This window comes from Barbus barbus (assembly GCF_936440315.1).
Source record: "Barbus barbus genome assembly, chromosome: 6".
Lineage (NCBI taxonomy): Eukaryota > Metazoa > Chordata > Actinopteri > Cypriniformes > Cyprinidae > Barbus > Barbus barbus.
The window spans coordinates 36,207,806-36,230,330 of NC_136734.1; the positions used below are offsets into that span (position 1 = coordinate 36,207,806).

Genomic DNA, 22,525 nt, shown 5'->3' on the forward strand with positions numbered 1-22,525 from the left:
ACCATTAAAATTATAGACTGATCATTTCTTTGTCAGTGGGCAAACATCCAAAATCAGCAGGGGATCAAATATTTTTTTCCCCCCACTATATAAAATAATAATACCCGTATCTGATGCAGAAAAGCTAGTTCATGCATTCATGACCTCTAGACTGGACTATTGTAATGCACTGCTTGGTGGTTGTCCTGCATCTTCAATAAACAAGCTACAAGTAGTCCAAGATGCAGCTGCTAGTGTCCCTACCAGGTCAAGAAAATATGATCATATTATTCAAATTTTTCAGTGCACTGCACTGGCTACCTATTCAGTTCCGTATCAGTTACAAAATACTATTACTTATCTATAAGGACCTTAATGGTTTAGCTCCTGTGTACCTAACTAGTCTTCTATCTCGCTAACTAGTCTTCTTCTCACGCTCCCTTAGGTCTCAAAACTCTTGGTAGTTCCCAGGATAGCAAAGTCCACTTAAGGAGGCAGAGCATTTTCGCATTTGGCTCCCAAACTCTGGAATAACCTTCCTGCTAACATTCAGGGGTTCAGACACACTCTCTCTGTTTAAATCTAGATTAAAGACACATCTCTTTAGCTAAGCATTCAAATAATGCATTTCATAATCTTGTACTGCAATTATATCTGATCAAATATACATTATTATACATGATTACCTCATTAACTGAATTTTACCATACATTTCTGCCATATGTACATCAATTTGACGGTCACCACTGATAAGCTACTATATATATTGTTGAAACTGAATTTTCTGTAAAGCTGTTTTGCAACGATTCGTATCGTGAAAAGCGCAATACAAATAAACTTGAATTGAATTGAATGTAAATATATTTTTATACTACGGGGCCATTGAATGCTTGTGCAATTATTTTCAGGGAAACGCACTGCGAACGTAGTTCCAGGCACCGCATTACATGCCCATATCACTTCGCCAAATGATTTGCATTATTTCAAAAGGTCCTTACAGGCCAAAACAGCAAAAAAAACAAAACCCGCAACGACACTGGCCAAACAAATAAATAGAGTAAACAAAAGGATAAAAACGACAGATCATATCCATGTTTTTGCCAGAAAATTACGTTTTATTATGTACGGAAAGCACATACTCCATCTCTCCCGCTCCCTCTCAGACAGTTTGCACACGTTAACATACTCATGCACATACTCTGACGATTTTATCAGTAACAGTTTAACAACTTAACCCTCTGGGCCCGACAAACGCGAATACGCGTTTTGTGGCAGATTTTCCTGATAAGGCAGAAATGAGCTTGAATTACTCTGCCATTTTTGATCATTCAGATAAGAGCAATACACCATTCAAATATGTGAGGGGTCTACTTTTATTTGTATACACTCATAATAACAACAACAACATGCTCTGATTTTGTAGAATAAAGAAAATAAACAGGGTGCGTTCTCGGTCATCTCTGTCTCGGTCACCTCTCTTCACAGACACGGAAATAAAACAACCAGAATCTCAGCGAAAATATGCCTCAAAGACAAGATAAATATTTGTATAGAAAGCTTGAAATGTCTCATTTTAAATTAACCAATTCAAGTCGAAAACAAATAATCTGTTTTTATGTAATCCGTATGAAAGTAAGGAGTGGTCCGGTTTCTCCTGTATCGCCTCATTACAGCTAATGTGATCCCGCCTTTTAACCCTCAGGGCCCAGGGACTTCTCACAAGCGAGGTAACAACGACGCGGTTTGTGAAGAAAATTAACTTCAAGTTTCACTATAACTAGTGAGATTGCTGCCGAACACTTTTGAGAGACGCACAGACGTAATCTCTCTCTCTCATAACTTAGTTATTAACTGTATTAACTGCAGTATTAGTCTACTATAAACAGCTCAAGCCTCCGTTACAGTTTAAAACGACATTTTGGAATTAGCAAGGTGTCACGGTGCACACACGAGGGAGGACACAGGAACACGCAGACGAGGATGTAAACTCAAATATGTCTTTACTTCAAACATCAAGGCAGGGCAGGGCAGGACAAGGCAAGGCAGACACAGACATCAAACACCGGGGAGTAACGAGTAGACCAGACCAACACGAAACTCAACAAGCAGGAACTTAAATACACGCGCTAATGAGACAAACACACCTGAACAGAATGAACTAATAATCACATGAAACAAGGACCGGAAACAAACCAAATAAGGAAACATGAGGCGGGAACACATGACAGACACGACAGAACCCTGACACAAGGGAGGCGTTGGATGAGATGCGGAAGACATAATCCTACTCACAATTGCGATTTAAGGCGAGACACGGCAGGCAAAAACATAGTTTTTTTTTTATTGGTCAATTTTGAGATTTTTGGATATTTGTCTTCAATGTTTTTTGTCTTTTTATAGACTTGTGGTGAAAAAAAGTCCGAAATACACATTTAGGTCTTTATTTTACTGCACTTTGTCTGTTTGCGTCTGTAGATTTCTCATAAATTCAACAAAAGTTGGCGTTCTAAATCAACATGCTGCTCCGCGATCTCTGCCTGTACCCAGTCATCACGTACACTGCTGGAAAGCGCTCTCTCTCTTCTGTACAATGCTATCGGAGTACAGTACAGTACAGATTTCTGTGTGCTGTATCTATAAAAACAAAACAAATGAACAGTTATTGATACAATACACATTTCATTTTAGCGGCAGAAATTGAGAGAGGTCTTGAGTCACTTCACAGGACCAGGGAGCAGGTCAGGCAGGCCTATGCAGATATTGATGCAGATGTGGCAGAGTTGCTGAGAGAGGATGCAGATGCGGTGATAAATATCAGTGTGTCTTTTGATGGCACTTGGTAGAAAACTGATGATCGACTTTGAGGTTCTATCCTCCTATTGCCATGCTTGTGCCCTTAAAGAAGCTGCCAGGCATGAGGGAAAGATTACAGATGAGGAAATTGACAGCTGGAGAGAAACGCATGACTGTGCACAAAATTTTAGGGGCTCAAGCAAGGCTATGGAGCAGGAGGCAGCGAAGAGGATGTGGGCCAGGTCTGTGAGTCGTCACCAGCTGAGATACATTCAGATGCTGTCAGATGGGGACAGTGCTGCATTCAGGGAGGTGGTATCCCTAAACCCATACCCTGGGCATGAGGTAGTAAAATTAGAATGCATCAACCATGCCCATAAGCGTATGGGCACAGCACTACGAAAATTAAGCGTTGAACGCAAATTGGGGGGGAAGGGTCTGGGAAAATTAACGGCCAAAAAAATGTAAAACATTACAAAATTATTGCAGGGGGGCTATTTTAAATAACCAGGGTTCCATAGAGAAAATGAAAAATGAGATCTGGGCTGGTCTCCTCCATAGCATGTCCTGTGACGAAGTCCCCTTGCACACCAGGTGCTACCTGTCCTGGTGTTGGTATAGGAGAGCGGAGGAAAATGGAGAAACTCCAGAGAGCCACAGGCTCCATGCAGGAAACTTTTTGTCTTGGGTGGTGGGCCAGAAGCTGATACCTGTATACCACCACATGTCAAGTGACAGCCTGCTGCAGCGCATGCAGCATGGTGGCACTCAAAATGCGAATGAGTGCCTCAACTCCGTCATTTGGGCCCGCTATCCAAAAACAGTGTTTGTAGGTAAGAGTAGAGTTGAGGCAGCTGCAAGTATGGCCATTTCAACTTTTAAGACTCTGAGCACAGCTAAAAAGCTGAAAAGGCATCAGCAAGAGAGGGGTGAGGGGCCTACATATGGTGCAGGCATGGAGAGCTAGGCTTTCAACCCTCATGGGTGAACTTTGTGTTCCGATGGACATAGATGACTAGAGTTGCAGTTCTGATGATAAGTTTGTGTCTGTATTTGTGCTTCTCTGTGGTTAGTTGAAGGTCTTATTTGGCAATGTTGTGTTATTCAGTTGTCATTGTTCATGGTCTACATTGTTATAAACATTTACTTGGCCAGTTGTTTTGCTTGTTAGCAATGTTTTCATATAAAAATGTGTGGATTTTTACAATATAAATCTTTAAAGCCCGTTTTCTCAAAATGACTTTTCTCGCATACTCCAAGTCCGAAATCTCCACTTCAGTAGCACCTATATACACCAAACGTTCCAGTCTTGTACCTAGTTATATTATGAAGACAATTACAGAGGGATTTGTAAATATATTATTCCTAGCCTGATTTATATAACATTTTATTCCAAAAAACATGGCGAAAATACATTTTTTAAGGCTATTGACAGTATATTCTGATTTACAGGATAACAAAAGTAGATATCCATAAATCCCTCTGTAATTTTTTTCCCATCTAATATGTGAACACAATGAAAAAAGAATTTTGAACCTGGCTTTATCCAATTCTGAGATTTCGTTTTTTTAATATATGCAAATTAACGTATATTTAATTAGATAATGCCTAATTTGCATATTTAAACATACAATTACAGAAACTTTGTAATACGTTTTCTTCTCATCTTAATGTAGGTAATCAACTGGGAAAGTTTCATGGTGATATCTGCTAGTTAAAAACTTTACCCTATTCACCTGTAGTGTCTCGCCTTAAGTAGAAAAACTGGACGAATGCTTTAAATATATATCATCTGATCAATGTGTGTGTGTGCATGTATATATATATATATATATATATATATATATATATATATATATATATATATATATACACATACATGCACACGCACACGTGTGTATATATATACAGGTGTATGTATATATATACAGGTCCTTCTCAAAAAATTAGCATATTGTGATAAAGTTAATTATTTTCTGTAATGTACTGATAAACATTAGACTTTCATATATTCAATGAAGTCAATGCAGCTAGCTATCAGGAGATTTTGGAGCACTTCATGCTTCCATCTGCTGAAAAGCTTTATGGAGATGAAGATTTCATTTTTCAGCACGACCTGGCACCTGCTCACAGTGCCAAAACCACTGGTAAATGGTTTACCGACCATGGTATTACTGTGCTCAATTGGCCTGCCAACTCTCCTGACCTGAACCCCATAGAGAATCTGTGGGATATTGTGAAGAGAAAGTTGAGAGACGCAAGACCCAACACTCTGGATGAGTTTAAGGCCGCTATCGAAGCATCCTGGGCCTCCATAACACCTCAGCAGTGCCACAGGCTCATTGCCTCCATGCCACGCCGCATTGAAGCAGTCATTTCTGCAAAAGGATTCCCGACCAAGTATTGAGTGCATAAATGAACATAATGGCCATTCTTTTATTGGTCGGATGAAATATGCAAATTTTTTGAGATAGGAATTTTGGGTTTTCATGAGCTGTATGCCAAAATCATCAATATTAAAACAATAAAAGGCTTGAACTACTTCAGTTGTGTTGTAATGAATCTAAAATATATGAAAGTCTAATGTTTATCAGTACATTACAGAAAATAATGAACTTTATCACAATATGCTAATTTTTTGAGAAGGACCTGTATATATATTTTTTTATATATATATATTTTATATATCATTTATTTATGACATATGCAATGTGATCACATGCATTTCTAACCACAACCTAATTTAATTTCAATCCAGTAAACCCTCTTTACACCTATATTTAGCACTATCCACTTGATCACCTGAAGAAAAAATTAAGAAAAACTGTAACCACTTAAGAAAAACTGTAAGGGCATGTGGGAAACATGAGAAAAGGCTCTTTCTGTGTCATTGTATATAATACCTCCTCTTTGTCCAGAAGCAGCATTTGATAGTCGGTGACCACACAGAATTTGGGGTTCCAGACGGCACGTTCAGCACACGGGTGACCACATGACATCCAGTGGCCTGCAGGACCCCTCATATCTGACAAGATGGAAGGAAGATCGGAAAAAGAGAAAGATGAGAATGACAACAAAAAAGCACCTGGAAAATCAGAAGACATGAGCGATGAAGGGATTTCTCCTGGCCTGTGCCTTTCCATTTATTCCTCCTCTTTAAAAAGGTCAAACAAAATCCTGAAAGATCTGCAAAGCAAACAGCTCCTGAACCTGTAGCAGACATGTCTTCCGAATGAAACAAGAGCGCCTGGAACACATTTATATGGTAATGAGCCCCCTGTTCACGACAATGAGATTTCCAAATATTTCACCAAGTGAGCAAGAAATATTGCCATGTTAATTTGAGTGTGATATAGAGAATGTAAGTAAAGTGAATTACAAGACTGTCATAGTGTTGCCTTTTTGCATCTCATATAGAGACATTGACATGCTGCATGGAACGTTAACAATCACATCTTGTTTCAGAACATTGAACAAGCCTGGACTCTCATTCATGGCAAACCTCTGCTTCTCATGCTAAAAAGCCTTTTACAACCAAATGATTAATGAGTTGAAGTTAGCCGTTACATTCTGAGTGCTTTACGATTGGAAACTGTGTCCATAGGTGCTCTATGAAACATTACAGATTAATGTATTGTATTATGAAAAGGTCAAAACACACAATTCAGGAAATAATGTCTCTCAACAAAGGATGTCACATGACCTCTTGCCTTTTAAAAAGAAACTAAGAGTTTTGTAAAAACATGGAATGCAAAGACATGCTGCTTCAGACTCATCTGACTGTATTTAACTCTTGCACAAGCAAACATACAGAAAAGAAGTGTGTGTGTGTGTGTGTGTGAGAGAGAGAGAGAGAGAGAGAGAGTGAGTGAGTGCTTGTGTAAAAAAGAGCTATACTTTGCTTCATCTCTCATATCTTAGTCAACTCCATTACAAGCTTCATTATTGTAACCATAAGCAAATTCTGAAAGAGTATGTGAGACTCTGTGCACAATTAAATCCTGTAATCTTGTGATGAGAGAAGTCTTATCTTTCAATTCATTGTGATTGTGCAGATGCAATTAGCAGTGCACTGCACAATCAATCCCTGCTAGATAATGAGAAATACACTTAATAGCCTCCTCGAAGGCTCACACACACAGCTCAGATATTTGAACATATAAGGCAACCATTATAAGCCTATCATGTACAATGTACACAAACCTATGTACTGCTTTAGAAAGATGAACATATGGCTAAACAAAAATAGCTAGAAGCAGTGACTTTTCTCCCAAGATAGTGGTAGCTCTGAAGTGGCCAATCTGTTCTCTTTATTTTACAGTACGTGAACTTACATGTACTTACAGTGTACTTATAGTGTCCCTACCTAAGAAACTACTGGTAATATAAGGTAACTACATGGGGTAGGGTTAGGTTTAGGGGTAGGTTCAGGATTATTATCTAGTTATTACTTGTACATGAGTAACAAGACTGTAAAATAAAGTGCAATGATACTACTTATTTACCATTGTTCTTCTGTTCAAACTATACAATAACTGAACTGAAACCTTACAAATGACTGTACTGAAATGCTCTAGATTGACAGCAATGCAGTGCATTCTAAGATCGCCAGAATAGGGACAAGCAAATAAATAAATTATTAAATTAAATATTGAAACATCATTTACTTTGTATTCAAGTGACAGTGTATTTTTTCTACCCACTATTAGAGTTATATCAGATGTATACACCTTAAAACAGATTGAATTTATTTCTTTATATTTTATGCTTTCAAAATCAGTGCAATTAATAAAATCAGGGCTATGACTACAATAAAATAATTTAATTTTGCCTGTGCTTGGCAAAATAAAATACAATTATATATATATATATATATATATATATATATATATATATATATATATATATATATATATATATATATATATATATATATATATATATACACACACACATATACACACTAGTGCGGTCAATCGATTAAAAAAGTATGTATATATACACACATACATTTTGCAAGTCTCCTTTCTCTGACACACCAATTTAAGGTCTTTGGGCCTGTTTACACCTGGTCATTTCATGCATTTTCGCTGATCGGATATTGTTATAATTGTTAAACCATTTCCATTTACACTTGGCCACATAAATGTGTCGTCACAAAACGGATATAAATCCGATCTTCAATTTCCGCGCTATATTTAAATTTAACAGTTCACGTGAACGAAATCAAAAGATAAGCGCTGCATTTTATTAATTATCAGCTCATTTCAAGATCCAAGACCGCAACAGGAGAGCGTGCGGCATCAGGACTGGAACGATAAGTTTGTCCTACTACTTTTAATGAAGATGATTGTGTGTAGAGCGTCTGCGTCTTACTTTCAGTGTCATTCGCGGCAGTTTGCGCCTTGGCTTTCTGAAGAGATTCTCTTGTTGCATTAGCGCTGTCATATCGGACTATGATGTCATATAGCCTTTAACGCTCTCACACGTTTATTATTTTAACATTTTGGGAGGAGTAAAATTTACATGTGTGGTTTCAACAACCAGATGCATTTACACTTGTCCAGTTTCGTCTGGAATGAGGCCAGTTATAATTATATTTAAAAAGTTAAATATAATTCATTTTTATCTTTAAAGGGGTCATCGGATGCCCATTTTCCACAAGTTGATATGATTCTTTAGGGTCTTGATGAAAAGTCTATAACATACTTGTTAAAATTTCTCAGTGGCGCATTCTCAATAAGGTGCAATCGAATCCCGCCTCGTGGAACTTTCCCATCCCCCCCCCCCCCCCCCATCTCTCTCTGCCACTCACTTCCTGTTATATCTCTAACTGTCCTGTCAAGGAAAAATGCAAAAACAGACAAACAGATTTTTACCTTGTCAAAATCAGCTCTGCAGACATCAAATCATCAAAACACTCTCTTCAGATAAATAAGAAAAGCATTTTAGCTCCTTTAAATCCTCAGTATATCAGGTCCTGGATCCCTGACAAGATGTTGTTACTCAAACTAAGAACAGTGCACAAGGAGGGTAATTAAATGTGATCTGCTGGTTCATTCCTTCTCCTGTTAAGAAATTAAGGCCTGATTTTATTCTCAGTTACTTCAAATTGTCATTTAATGGCTTACGGCTTCATGCTATTATCGGAAGTGCAACTAGTCTCTTAATCTTAAACAGGCAGTTTTCTGCTTCTCTAAATAAGCATAATGACCACTGCTTTGATTTTATCAAATCATTTAAGGCATTTTCTGTTAAAAGAAGTTAATAATTTTAGAATTATTGCCTTTTTCATTTAATATGCTGAATCCATTCATGATGTGGTCACATCAAAAAGGAGATTACTTTATGCCACTGGCAAAGCGAAGCCCTTATCAGCGCAATAACATGCACACAAGGGAGGGGAGGAGAGAGGGAGCAAAATACAAATGGCACGAGAGAGAGGGAGAAAGAGATTTAATGCAAGTGTGACATGAAGGAGAGAAAGAGGAATGTCTCTTGTCCTCATTGGCTGAAACGTGTCTGTGGCCCATCAGTAAGGTTTAAAACCCCCCTTTATAAACAGAAAATGAGAAATTTGTTCATTTTACCCATATTACAGTGGTCATCATTTGGAATTGTCATTCATTTTATTAAAAAGTGTTAAATCATTCACTTTTAAATTAAAACTTCCTCTGTTTAATAAGACACCTAAGCTTAAATTTGTGACACCTGCCTAAAGTAGAAGAAGCTCAACAAGCATGTAATTTCATCCACAAGACAATGCTTGTGCTATTTAAACAAACTTTACACAAATATTTTTGCTCTTTTCATAAGAAGAAACTGAAGTTGAGGACGTTGTTTTTATAATGTTTAACAAAGAAAACCAAAATCATTCCTAGTGGGCCAGAACCTGCTTAAGTAAATCCACCAAAGTAACTCTCACATGCTACCACTTCAACACTGCACAGCTGTTATCTTACTAAAACATTTATTTTGCTACTGGGAAAAGAAAAAAAAAAAGATAATTAGCAACAGTAAGAAAATGCATTCGAGGAGACCAGCACTGGATCTTCTGTACTGCAGGATGAACTTGGACAAAGAGAAGCAACTGGGCATTACACAAACCTGTAAGATCCAACAAGCCTTTCAAGTTGTACATTTTTGGTTTACTCCAAATCAAACATAAAACTGCTTGTGCTTCAGGCAAATATACTGCAAGACAGTTGAGATTTTTTAAAAATAAATATTTAAGATAAATATAAACTCCTGGTGTAATACAGATTATATCAATTATGTGTCTGAAGTGTTATTCAGTTAAAGAATTAGTGCTTATGATTGTATGGTACAGACAATGCAAATAAATATGATCTCTCATGAGGTCAGGAAAGAATATGAGTCTATAATCAAACAAATCATGTTTGCATTTGCCTGCAAACGTTCCTTTATCTAATAACAAAACCAAGCCTGATAACATAGTGCAGGCGATTGAAAAAGTAATAACCTAAGCTCTAAATAATGTTACTGCATGAAAAGAGGAAATCCTTAGGAAAAAAACAAACACACACACACACACACACCATATTGAATTAAAAAGACACCTATTTATAGACATACAGACAAGCAAAGCACTGATTTCTCAGATATGGGACAAAACTTTACCTGCCATAGTTTCTCAACTAAAATTGCAACATCTTTGAAATAAACCAAAGGCAATCACTAGAAATGTTCTTTACACAAATGTGCCATTTAATTAGATTTTTATCAAAATTATGAAGGATATTACATGATCACTCACAGAAAAAACTACACAGAAGATATTAAAAAAAGCTTTCCATACTACCATCCAAGTGAACCTTGAGCACAAGAGAGCCGTAGATCAATTGCTTCATTATATGATTGTATGTAACCAATTACTAAACAAAAGCCCGGAAATAAATCTATGATGCATTCTTTAAAGTAGGTCAGAGAGTAATACAGCAGCTGATCCGTTTTCTTGCTCTCTTTTCCTCCAGCTGCTCAAGTCTGCATGTGTTCTGCTCTACTGTATTGCAGGCTCCAAAGATCAGGGATATTTGTCTACAGAATGTGTGGGCCAAGGTTTCATGTGCACACACTCAAATAACTCCATTATTCCATTATTATTTGATTACTGATATTCATAATATATGAAGAGTTAATTTGCAAAAACAGATAATTCTCAAAAATCAAGTTTTTTTATTGTGCATTCCAATTAATCTCAATCAAACTGCAGTTGCTTATTGTTTTTTTTTTTTTTGACTAGGTTAAAAAAAAAAATTAAAAACAGCTAACTAACACAAAACACAAAAAAATGATAACATAATAAAAAAAACGTCTCAGGTTACACATGTAACCATGGTTCCCTGAGTAGGGAATGAGACACTGCGTCCTCTAGGGGTCGCTATGGGGAACGCCTCGGCGTGACCGGTATCTTGAAGCATATAACTAAACACGACAATAACATTGGCTGGCGACAGCCTATGACGTCACTACCAGCGCGACCACAGTATAAAGGGGCGCCGGGAGAACACGTCATCCACTTCTTCGTCTGAAGCTTGCGTCCGAAGCATGGCACAAGGCCTAGAGGACGCAGTGTCTCTTTCCCTACTCAGGGAACCATGGTTACATACGTAACCTGAGACGTTCCCTTTCGAGGGAACTGCGTCCTCTAGGGGTCACTATGGGGAACAGTATACCCACGCTGCCATGCTGAGGGGAGTGCATGCCGAGCACAAAGGCGAGCACTATGTACCAACTCTACCAAAGCTTAAGGGAGCTGCCCCTGGGATGGTTAGATGGCATTATCCCCTACGGCCAAAGACCCGAGCTGCATACCCTAAAAAAAACTTACCTGATAAGGGCCGGGACTCCCAGACCCAGGGTAGAGCTCGAGGCTTAGAATCATAAGGAAAGATTCCTTTAAGAGGATATGGCTAAGTGCCTAGGATAGTAGCTAGGTCCTGGCCTGTCACCCAAGGGCTACCGCTTGCTCTACATGAACTCTCTGGAGAGAGGAGAACCCAACTCTTAGAATGAGAGGGAACTCAGATGCTCAGAAGGGAGCGGCATGCTCATAGATGACACTATGGTGAGGAGAGCAATGCTAGCTCGACCAACAAGGAGAGCAACCTAACAGGGAGGCATAGAGGCCTAACAACCTGAGGTTGCTGAATCACAGAGCTCTAGAGAGTGGAGAACCCAACTCTCAGCATGAGAGGGAACTCACGACGCTCAGAAGGGAGTGGCATGCTCATAGGTGACACTATGGTGAGGGGAGCAATGCTAGCTCGACCAAAAAAAAACAGCCTACCAGGGAGGCAGAAGGTGGCCCAACAACCTGGCATGACTGCTAACCGGAGCTCTAGAAAGCGGAGGCCTAACTTTCAAAATATGAGATGGACTCAGACGTTCAGTTTTGGGAGCGGCATGCTAATAGGTGACCCTCTAGGGTGAAGGGAGCACTGCTGAACTCAACCAACAAGGACAGCAACCTAAAAGGGAGGCAGAGAGGGGCCTAACAACCTGAAGATGCTGCTCAACAGAGCTCCAGGGAGTGCAGGACCCGGTGAGAGGAGTCCTCAGACGCTCAACCATGAGTGGCAAGCTCAAAGGTAACCTCTAGGTGAGGAGAGCATTGCCAGGCCTGACCAACAGGGTAAATCATCAGGGAGGCAGCAAGCGGCCAAACTTCCTGGTGTCATCGCCACAGAGCTCATAAAGAAGCTCCCGCAGTGAGGGGAGCACTGCCATGTCCAGAGAGCAGATTAACTGCAAATGGGACACCGGAAATGGGATCCAGGCTTAGAAGGGGATCACACATTCCAACAGCAACAGGGTCCCATATGGAGGCAACTGACCAAGAAGGCGACAGGGATAGGCCTAACAACTCAGTACAGTTGCATATAGAGTTCTCGGGAGAAGCGCTTCTCAGCCCTCGGGCTGAGGCGGTCCCTACAACACAAACTGGGAACAGGAGATGCATAGCTAGCTCTCTCAGTGAGGGGAGCACACCCTAGCTCGACCAGAAGGCAGTGCCAGATTAAAAGGACAGTCCAGCACCACCCAAAGGGAGACTGTCATCTGTTAGTAGGCGAACGTAGTCCAACGCTCTCCATCTTGATGGAGAGCATAGACCAACGGGAGCCAATAACCAAACATGTCTGAAGAGCTAAAGCACTCAGGAAGGGTTTCCGCAGAAACACCTCTCACTCGTACCTCCGGGAAAGCAGTGTACTCAAGCCCACTCCACGGAGGGGCGATTCACTGGTTCAACTGTGAGGGCAGTACGACAGGGAGATGCATATTTTATCACCATCTATTGAACTGCAGAGTGGAGTTAAGGAGTGAAGCTCCTCAATGCCTTACTGAGAGGAGCTCTAACTCAGAAAAGGTGCATGATGTTTAAGTGGGTGAATCAAATCTCAGGAAGCCTCTTGATGCAAGACACGAGTAGCGCATAACCTCGGTCAGACAGTGGTGGCTTCAGCAAGCATCACGGTGGCTCGCAAGCCAACACTTGAGCACGGAGAGTCATGCACACTCTGCAGAAAGAAAGGCTCCGGGAGTGCAGTATAATGTGGTTAAATCAGTATAACATGTTAAATTATAACATGTTATAAATCATCTGCCCAATAACTGGAGACAGATACCCACATTGAAATTCCTTACTGATAGGGAAGACTTTTCGTCAGGTCCTTTCCCTGTTCTGCCCATGAACCGTGAATCGCGGCCAATGGGCAGATAATTCTCACCGCACCCGCAACGCGCAGCATGTATTCAGTTCCCACAGGAGCTAAACATGATCCGCCCACGCGCTAGATTACCTCCGAAATCAAGCGAGAACGGAGCCGCCGCCCCAAATGCGTCACTATTCCCGCGAGAGGCGAACACGCATGCATACACGTGTATTACAATTCGGGTAAAAAGTGAAGCACTCACCTCCCCTCTCAGTAGTCCCGCGAATGCATCACGATGAGCACAAACAGTCTCTTTGTGAGTCGAGCACGTTCAATTCATGCCTATTCCTCATGAGAAATAAGCAACGAATGCAACGAGTGCATTCCACTCCCTAGAGAGCTGAACGCTCTTGCTCTTCACCACACACACAACATGCGAGCGACGTGAAACTGCAGGTATCAGAGCGTGCTTATCCCTCACAATAAATAAGCAATGAATGCAACAAGTGCATTCAACTCCCTCGAGAGTTGAACGCGCTTGCTCTTCACCACACACACACAGCCCGCAAGCCATGTGAAACTGCTGGTATCAGAACAAAGTCTCCGGCGAGAGAACATGCACTCCTTCTGCTAACATAAACAAATGGTCAGTGAAGACGAAAAAGAAAAAGAGGATGACGTGTTCTCCCGGCGCCCCTTTATACTGTGGTCGCGCCGGTAGTGATGTTATAGGCTGTCGCCAGCCAATGTTATTGTCGTGTTTAGATATATGCTTCAAGACCGAGGTGTTCCCCATAGCGACCCCTAGAGGACGCAGTTCGAAGTTCCCTCGAAAGGGAACATGATTTTTAAACATTTAAAAAAATGGAGTTATCCGTTTTTGCAAATAAGCTCTTCATATGTTTCCTTGAGAAGACATCAGCTCGCTGTCTCTTCTTCCTTCATACACACATACACACACACACACACATACACACACACCTGCTTAACATGCATATGGATCATTTCCTGTTTTCCCAAGTCTTAGGTTTTTCTGCTATCCAATCAATCACTGTAGAGGTACCCTAATGCTCCTTGCTTATTCTATTTCAGCACAAATAACACTAAATTACTAAACACTGTAAAAAATATATATATCTTGTTAAATTTGCAGTAAAAATACAGCAGCTGTGGTTGCCAGAAATCCACTGTAACAATTACAGTGATAATGTATGTCTATTATGGGACAGCATATCGATTCCTGCATATTTTATATATTTTACCATATTTTCATATCATGTAAAATATGCATTGTAATATATTATAATTAGGGATGCACCGATACCGATACTGGTATCGGGTATCGGGTCGATACTGAGCTCATGTACTCGTACTCGTATTCGTTAAAATGCCCCGATACTAAACGCCGATACCACGCATGTGATCAGTGCCATATTCAGACAAAGAAACACCAACAACAGAAAAACAGACAGCAGAATGTAGTTATTAGAGATTAAGGATGTCTAAAAATGTACATGCAATGTATATAATGTTAAACATTCAGTATTAATGCCTGTATAGCTGATGTGAGCAAGCTGATAAGCAAAACACGCTGAGTGGATCCAGCGCGCGGCGGCGCAGATGCGCGAGCTTGTCGAGTGAATATCCCTTTCTCACAGATATCACTGGAAAGTTTGTACTTCGGTCGGAAATGTCAAAAACGAGTAAGTAAAACAATGCACAAGTTACTTAACAGTAGGGAGAGAGAGATAGAGAGAGCACGCGCGCACTTCTGTGGTGTGATCTTTATTGATGTTCGCTCAGCACGCATCATTTGAATTAAAACTAAATCTTAAATATATGACAACATATAGGGGCATTCATTCACTTTAAACATCATTTATTTTTAACCTTAAGCATTGAACACGAGTGAAACACAAGTGAAACTATCAGCCTGTGTGAAATGCACTAGGCTGTTCTGTACTTGTCCCTGTCATCTGCTCCGGTACACATAAGTGCGCGCGCTGTGCGTGTTTTCCTTGCTTCATGCGTGTTTCTGCAATTATATGGCTTTGAAATCTAAATGTTTCAGATTAAAAAAAATTATATATCTGAAAATGATTGATTTATAACGAGTGGTTCCCTGCATAATTACAGCAAAAAGCGTGGTTACAGCACTGAGCCGCTGCAATGGAGCAGCTCTAATAAGCGCGTTGTTTTATCTATGGTACATCATTTAAGATGATGTACCATAGAGCAAATAAATAAATAAAAAAATAACAGTGAAAGTAACAAAAAATTGTAAATTACATTTTAATGGGCATAATTAAGTGTGAAAAATAACCAAAGGATATACAGTCAAACCAAAAAATTATTCAGAGACCAGATATAATTTTTTATTTTTTTTACTAGTGGGTGCAGGACACTATAGTTAATTTAAGTAACTGAGGATAGCAAAATAAAGTAAACTGTGACAAATTATACCCAAAAATTCTTCATACAGTGGACTACCAGTAAAACTGATACAAAAGTGAGACCAAAAATTATTCAGACCAAGTAATGCAAAAAAATTGAAATTCAGGCTTTCATGAACCTGGTTGACAGCATGCCCAGGAGACTACAGGCTGCCATTAAGGCTAAGGGTGGGCCGACAAAGTATTGATAGTTGTGTAAATATTGTCATACCAACAGCTGTCTGAATAATTTTGATTGATTGATAGAAAGGTATTATCAAGCTAAATTTGTTCTGACACAGTTTAACTTGGAGTTCTTGTAATATTTTATTAGCATTTTCTAAACTATAGCGAATAAAATGTGAGAAATGTTGAAGGTGTCTGAATAAATTTTGGTTTGACAGTATCTATTTGATAAATTAAGTTAATCAACTAACATTTTACATACTCATTTGTTTTCTTTACCCAATATTTAAAAAATGTAAAAATACAATAAAAATATCGGTATCGGTACTCGGTATCGGCAAGTAACAAAAATTAAAGTATCGGTATCGGGCGAGTACTGGAAAAAGTGGTATCGGTGCATCCCTAATTATAATATATAATTAAAATATGGTGATAATACAGGTAGTAGATAAATAGCTGTATAAGGAATCAGATTGGCCTGTCCATAAAACATGGCCACACTCATATATAGACAGTGCACAGGGTCATACACACAAAACATGACACCAATATAATGCAATAAACATGAACCAGATAAAAAAGGTAACAAAACAAAATCCTAATGCACATTACGGATAACAAAAATAAGCAGCAGCAAAACCATTTAAAATGAAAAATAACCTAATGTGAAGCCACACAGGAACTTTTGGAAAAGTTAACCATTTACAGTTTAACCATACAGTGTGTACACAGTTTTTTCTGTGAGCAGTTTTTTTTTTTTTTTTTTTAAACAGTAAATACTCTCAGCATTATATATTTAAATGCATGGCAATAAGAACACACACCTGTTGAAAATTTGCAGCCACAACACTGAGAAGAAATCTAGCATCAATGCTGTATAAACGTTGAACTCCCACACAAAAATACACCCGCAAAGACTAGCCAGATCTACAAAATGATAGACTATTACAGACAAAGACAAGGTGAGCCAGCAAAGATAGAAAAAGCAGCATACAGAGATAGGAAAAAAAGCAGACTGAGGGAGCGCTCAGAGGCGTTTACCTGAGAAGAAATTGGTGGACGTGCTCTCTTGCCTGTTCATTGCCAGTTTCAGTAGTTAGTCCGTCAGTGCGTGAGCAGCATATGCTAAGAGTGTGTGTGAGAACACGCCGTTACCATGTGCATGAGAGCAAGCGTGCGTTTGGCACGCTGTGCTTTCTGAAGACTATTTGCAGTCAACTGAGGCAGAGTTTTGCTCTCTGGCAATTTAACTATCACACATTTTACTTGCTCTCTTTTCCTTTTTGTTTTGTAGAAAGGTAGTCAAGCTGGTCAGCACAATTTACGTGCATCATTCGTTATACATTTCAAATTACAGTTCAAAGACCTCAGCAAGAGTTGATTAATCTTGTAGAGAAAGCGGTAGGAGGATGTTTTTCTATACATGCATCTTCACCTTCCATAAATCTGAAAGTGTTAGTGGTTTGCTGTGTGTGTGTGTGTGTGTGTGTGTGTGTGTGTGTGTGTGTGTGTGTGTGTGTGTGTGAGAGAGAGAGAGAGAGAGTCTTTCAATGCTTAAAGAGCCTCAGAATCCAAAAAATAAATAAGATGGAAAAGATGGAGTGCGGAGAGTGGAGGAAAATAGGAAAATCTGTGAGAATCACGGTCATCCTAGAGACTGTAAGACGTGGAAGTGTTCATACACGTGTGTAATAGCGTGCATTCATTACATCTGTCCCTGAGATCTGTGCTAGCTCTAGAGCAGGGATGGGAAACTGGCGGCCCCCCTCCTCACTCAGTGCGGCCCGCGGGTCAATTTTCAAATACCATAGAAATGTTGGTTTCACAGGTTTTACCCATAGGTTTTACCGCATCTGAACAAATTTCAAATGGTAATGATGCAGTATACCGATAGAGGGCGCCTCCTATGCAAAACACTTAGTCGGACCTGCTTCACTACAGTCAACGATGAAGAGAAAGAACCATGAGAGGTAAAAAAAAGAAAACTGGATCAAGAGAATCGTACTTTTCAGACGAGATGGGAAACAGATTATCTGTTTACAGAATTCAAAGGCAGACCTATGTGTTTAGTGTGTTTAGAAACAAGATCAGTATTCAAAGATTTCAATTTAAGTCGCCATTACAATACCACACACAGGGACAAATATGGAAAGTACACCGGAGCTGCTAGGTCCGCTGTTATAGCTGACCTGAAAGTGAAGCTCAATCACCAACAGAGTATTTTTTACCAGAATTACATCCACACAGGAGTCTGCCCTCAAGGCGTCTTACTCTGTGGCACTGGAGCTTGCTAAAGCCAAGAAGCCCTTGTCAGATGGCGAAATGGTGAAGAGGTGTGCAATGGAAATGGCCAAATCATTTGGAGACGAGGATATGGCTAAAAACTTTGAAACGGTCTCCTTGTCCCGTCGCACAGTGACACGCAGAATTTTTGACATCCATAATCACGTCGATGGCAAACTGAAACAAGTAATGCACGACTGCAAATACTTCTCATTAGCGTTGGATGAGAGCACAGATGTGACGGATATTAGCCAGCTACTGATTTTCACTAGAACGATTGACAGTTCATTTGTTGTACACGAAGAACTTTTAAAATTGGTGTCGTTGCACAACACTACTAAAGGGACGGATATTTTCTACACCGTTAACAGTGTTGTGAATGAGTACTATGGTGGCTTTGACAAGTTGTCAGCCGTCGTTACTGATGGCGCACCTGCGATGCAAGGAAAACACAATGGTTTCGCCGGGCTCCTCCAACAGAGTGGGATGGACTGTCCTATACTGCACTGCATCATCCATCAGGTGAGTTGTTTTATCATCAGCTCACTTTTATGATTAGAATATGGGCGGCCTTATGAGATTAATATGACAGGATGTGTAGATTTTAGCGCTGAATCTAATCTTTATTTTAATTCTACAGGAGGCTCTCTGTGCCAAGACACTTAACTTCAGTCACGTTATGGATCTGGTGACTAAAGTTACAAATCTCATCCGAGGAGGGAATAGGTCTCTCAGTCACAGGAGGTTTGTAGCTTTTTTGGATGAAGTGAGCGCGGCGTATGGGGATTTACAAATGCACACCGAGATTAGATGGATGAGCCGAGGAAAGTGTCTGGAGCGTTTTTTTGCGTTGTGCACCGAACTTCCTGTGTTTTTGGAGGACAGTGTTCGAGGCGATACAAGCGCCTACACACGAAAACTCAGAGACACAGAGTTTCTTTGCGATATGGCCTTCCTTACGGACGTTACCTCACACCTCAATCACCTGAACACACAGTTACAGGGGCGAGGCCAAACTGTATCCGACCTTTACGCACACATGAATGCATTTCGGCGTAAATTAGAGCTTTTCAAAGAAGGATTTTCGTCCAATCGGCAAAATTTTGCACACTTTCCCGCTTGTGAAGAGATGCGGAGAGATGTACCTGAATGCGAGAACATTTTTCACAAATACAGAGCCGACATCGAAACACTGCAGCAGCAGTTTAAGTTCCGCTTCCATGATTTCCATGCCATGCAGCCACGAATAGCGTTATTCACTGACCCCCTCTCTGCTGCTGTCAGCGAGCAACCCTCCGAGTTGCAGCTTGAACTCTGCGAAATTCAGTCAGACCCGTTTTTTCAAGCAAAGCGCAGTGAGAGGGGAGTTTCATTTTGGAGGTTACTACCAAGTCCCGCTTTCCACTTCTCAGGGATTTTGCACTGTCAGTGGCCAGCATGTTTGGGAGCACGTACATTTGCGAGAGCAGCTTCTCCACAATGAAACATATAAAGTCGAAAGAGAGAAACAGGATCAGCGATGACGTTCTGTTTCAGCTCATGAGGATTGGCTGCACTAACATTGACATTGACTTCCAGTCTATTGTACGCCAGCAGGAGAGACCACAAGTATCTCATTAACTTTTCCCCCCTGTAGGTGAGATATAGCATATGGTGGAAAGTATGCTTATGTTTTTCTGAGAGCCCACAATGTTTGCACTGGAATAATAATAATAATTAAAAAGTTTGCTACTCAGTAATGTGTTTTGTTTATGTTAAAAGTTAATTAATGAATAGAAGCAGAAAAAAATAATTGAGTATGGAAATGCAGGTTGGTTCACTAAACTCTAAACACAGACTCTGTAATACAGACATAGATATGTTTTGTTCTTCTAAAATGGTAGCTCTAATTTTCCAATATCCCATTAAGTTTTTTCACTTAATAGGCTACTTTTCAGTTTTGTGCCATCATTGGTTGTTTTTTGAGAGCCCAACATGTTTGCACTTGAATAATAATAAAAAATGTTTGCCACATTAATGTGTTTTTGTTTGTTTATGTTAAAAGTTAATTCATGAAAAGAAGCAGAAAAAATAATTGAATATGGACATGCAGGTTGATTCACTAAGCAAAGTCTGTAATACAGACATACATGCATTATGTTTTCTTCTAAAATGGTACCTCTAACTTTCCAATATCCCATTGGTGAAAGTGCACAGTCACATTTGGCCCTCTGATAGTGACGATAAAATATTTGTGGCCCTCACTATCATCAAAGTTGCCCATCCCTGCTCTAGAGCCTCTAGAGAATCGCCATTGGTCTCCTCCGTTAGCCAATCAGTATGGCTACACAGACGAGTTTCTCTGTGTGCTCATCTCTACCATAACACTGAAGCTCACACTTCAGAAATGAACTAACAAGTATACACAGCCTCTCACAAGCACACATCTTCAGTCCAAGATGAAATATTCTGTTGTACACAACAAAATTGTCACGTGCCATTTTACACATAAAATCACAACATAATGCAGAGACAGCTCCAACGCCAACAATAAATTGCACCCATGAGATCCTGTGCCTCTACTGGGCATCCATCTTTCTTCACTGCACCTTGCCCAGGCACTGGCATGGCAAAAATATAAAATATAAATAAAAATAAATCAGTACTTTTGTATTGTTTTCCAGTTGAAATATCCAGATTAAGAAAAAAAAAAAAAAAAAACTGCACACCAAATTTTACAATTGACTTTATTCTAAATACCTGTTTTCAAATCAACACACCTGACAATCATTTCCTCTATATAATTTTACTCAGGACAAATTTAGTAAAATCATAAGGCTTTAATGATTTTTCTTAAATCAAGTTTCTTTTTCTTATCCTAATTTAGCATTAACGGTTCCTATATTAATATCCTATTTAATTTGTGTCATCTTGCAGTCTCTCATCTGTACAGGAGGTAATGAACAACAATAACAATTCAAAATGCATTGACTTACAATATATAATTTCAGGAATTTTGTTTATAAAATGCGACATTGATTAGTTGACATTAAGAAACTGTTTGCATTTTCCTTAATGTACAGCCTAATGTACAAAGATCGTTATCTTATATATGTGACATGGTATATATGTGACCAATTTTTCAACTATTTCAAATTGATTGCATTTCCGGTATTTTATTTTTATACTAGTTGCACAATTTCAGTTTAAATGTCAGTGATATTATCCATAGCCCACACCAATTTGGCAAAAATGAAAGCTAGGAAACACCAAAATGATTAATTCATGCTTGTTTTCAGTTTATCTGTATCGTGCTCTAAAATGATGTTGGGTTTTCTTCCAGACTGCATTGACAATTTAGTGAAAGCCATTTACCTTAATTAAACAATGAAAGACTAAATAAAATAGCAATCATAGCCTACATCTGAATTGCTTTTGTTCTGTTAACCCTCTGGGCCCTGAGGGTGTTTTGGGGGCCTGGAGAACTTTCGACATGCCCTGACATTTGTGCTTTTTTCAGTTGCTTATAAAAATATAAATGGCTAAAGTCTAATAACACTGTAAACAGCACAAACTGGGCTACAATGTTATGTTAGCAGCATTTATGTACATGATTGTGTTTTTGAGAAATCAATGTTTATGCGTGGTTAGTGAAAAACTACAATTTTGAAGTCACTGAAATAAGACCATAAAACACATACAGAACAATTGTTTACAAGACTTTTGAGAACCAGATCTTGTAGCCTAGAATATTTACTTCACAATTATGTGAAAATCATTCAGCTTACTCATTCACAGAAAACAATATATTGATTTAAATATTTGAACTGGAGCCGAGAAGATTACACAATAGTCCTAGCTAACAAACGTGACATGACAGGTGTGATGAGGACTATATTTGTTATCTTTGGCAGTCAATACAGATTAATTGTTCTTTTCAAAGAACCTCTACAGCTTTCCTATTTATCGAGTCACAATGAAAACAAATTAGTTGCCTAAAGCTATACAACCCTGACACCAAACTGCTATATTATTCAAGAAACACACAACAATGGTCAGTATTTGTGCAGCAGCTCTGATGAAAAAGTAAATATTCTACGTGACTTTGTTATATTAGAAGATGGTGGCTAAAAGTGAATAATATGCATGATGAGATGTGCGCTCCTGCCTCACTCATTTCACAGTGCACTGACAACA

The 22,525-nt window shown here is 39.3% G+C and overlaps 1 pseudogene across 1 annotated transcript in view; it reads right to left on the minus strand.

Moving 5' to 3' along the window:
• LOC306871335 (ras/Rap GTPase-activating protein SynGAP-like) overlaps nt 1-22,525 on the minus strand; it is a 54,617-nt pseudogene that overhangs the window by 21,955 nt on the left and 10,137 nt on the right. The window contains exon 2 of the transcript in view: nt 5,676-5,797. The product of the transcript in view is annotated as a ras/Rap GTPase-activating protein SynGAP-like (transcript). The remainder of the gene's footprint in view (nt 1-5,675; nt 5,798-22,525) is intronic.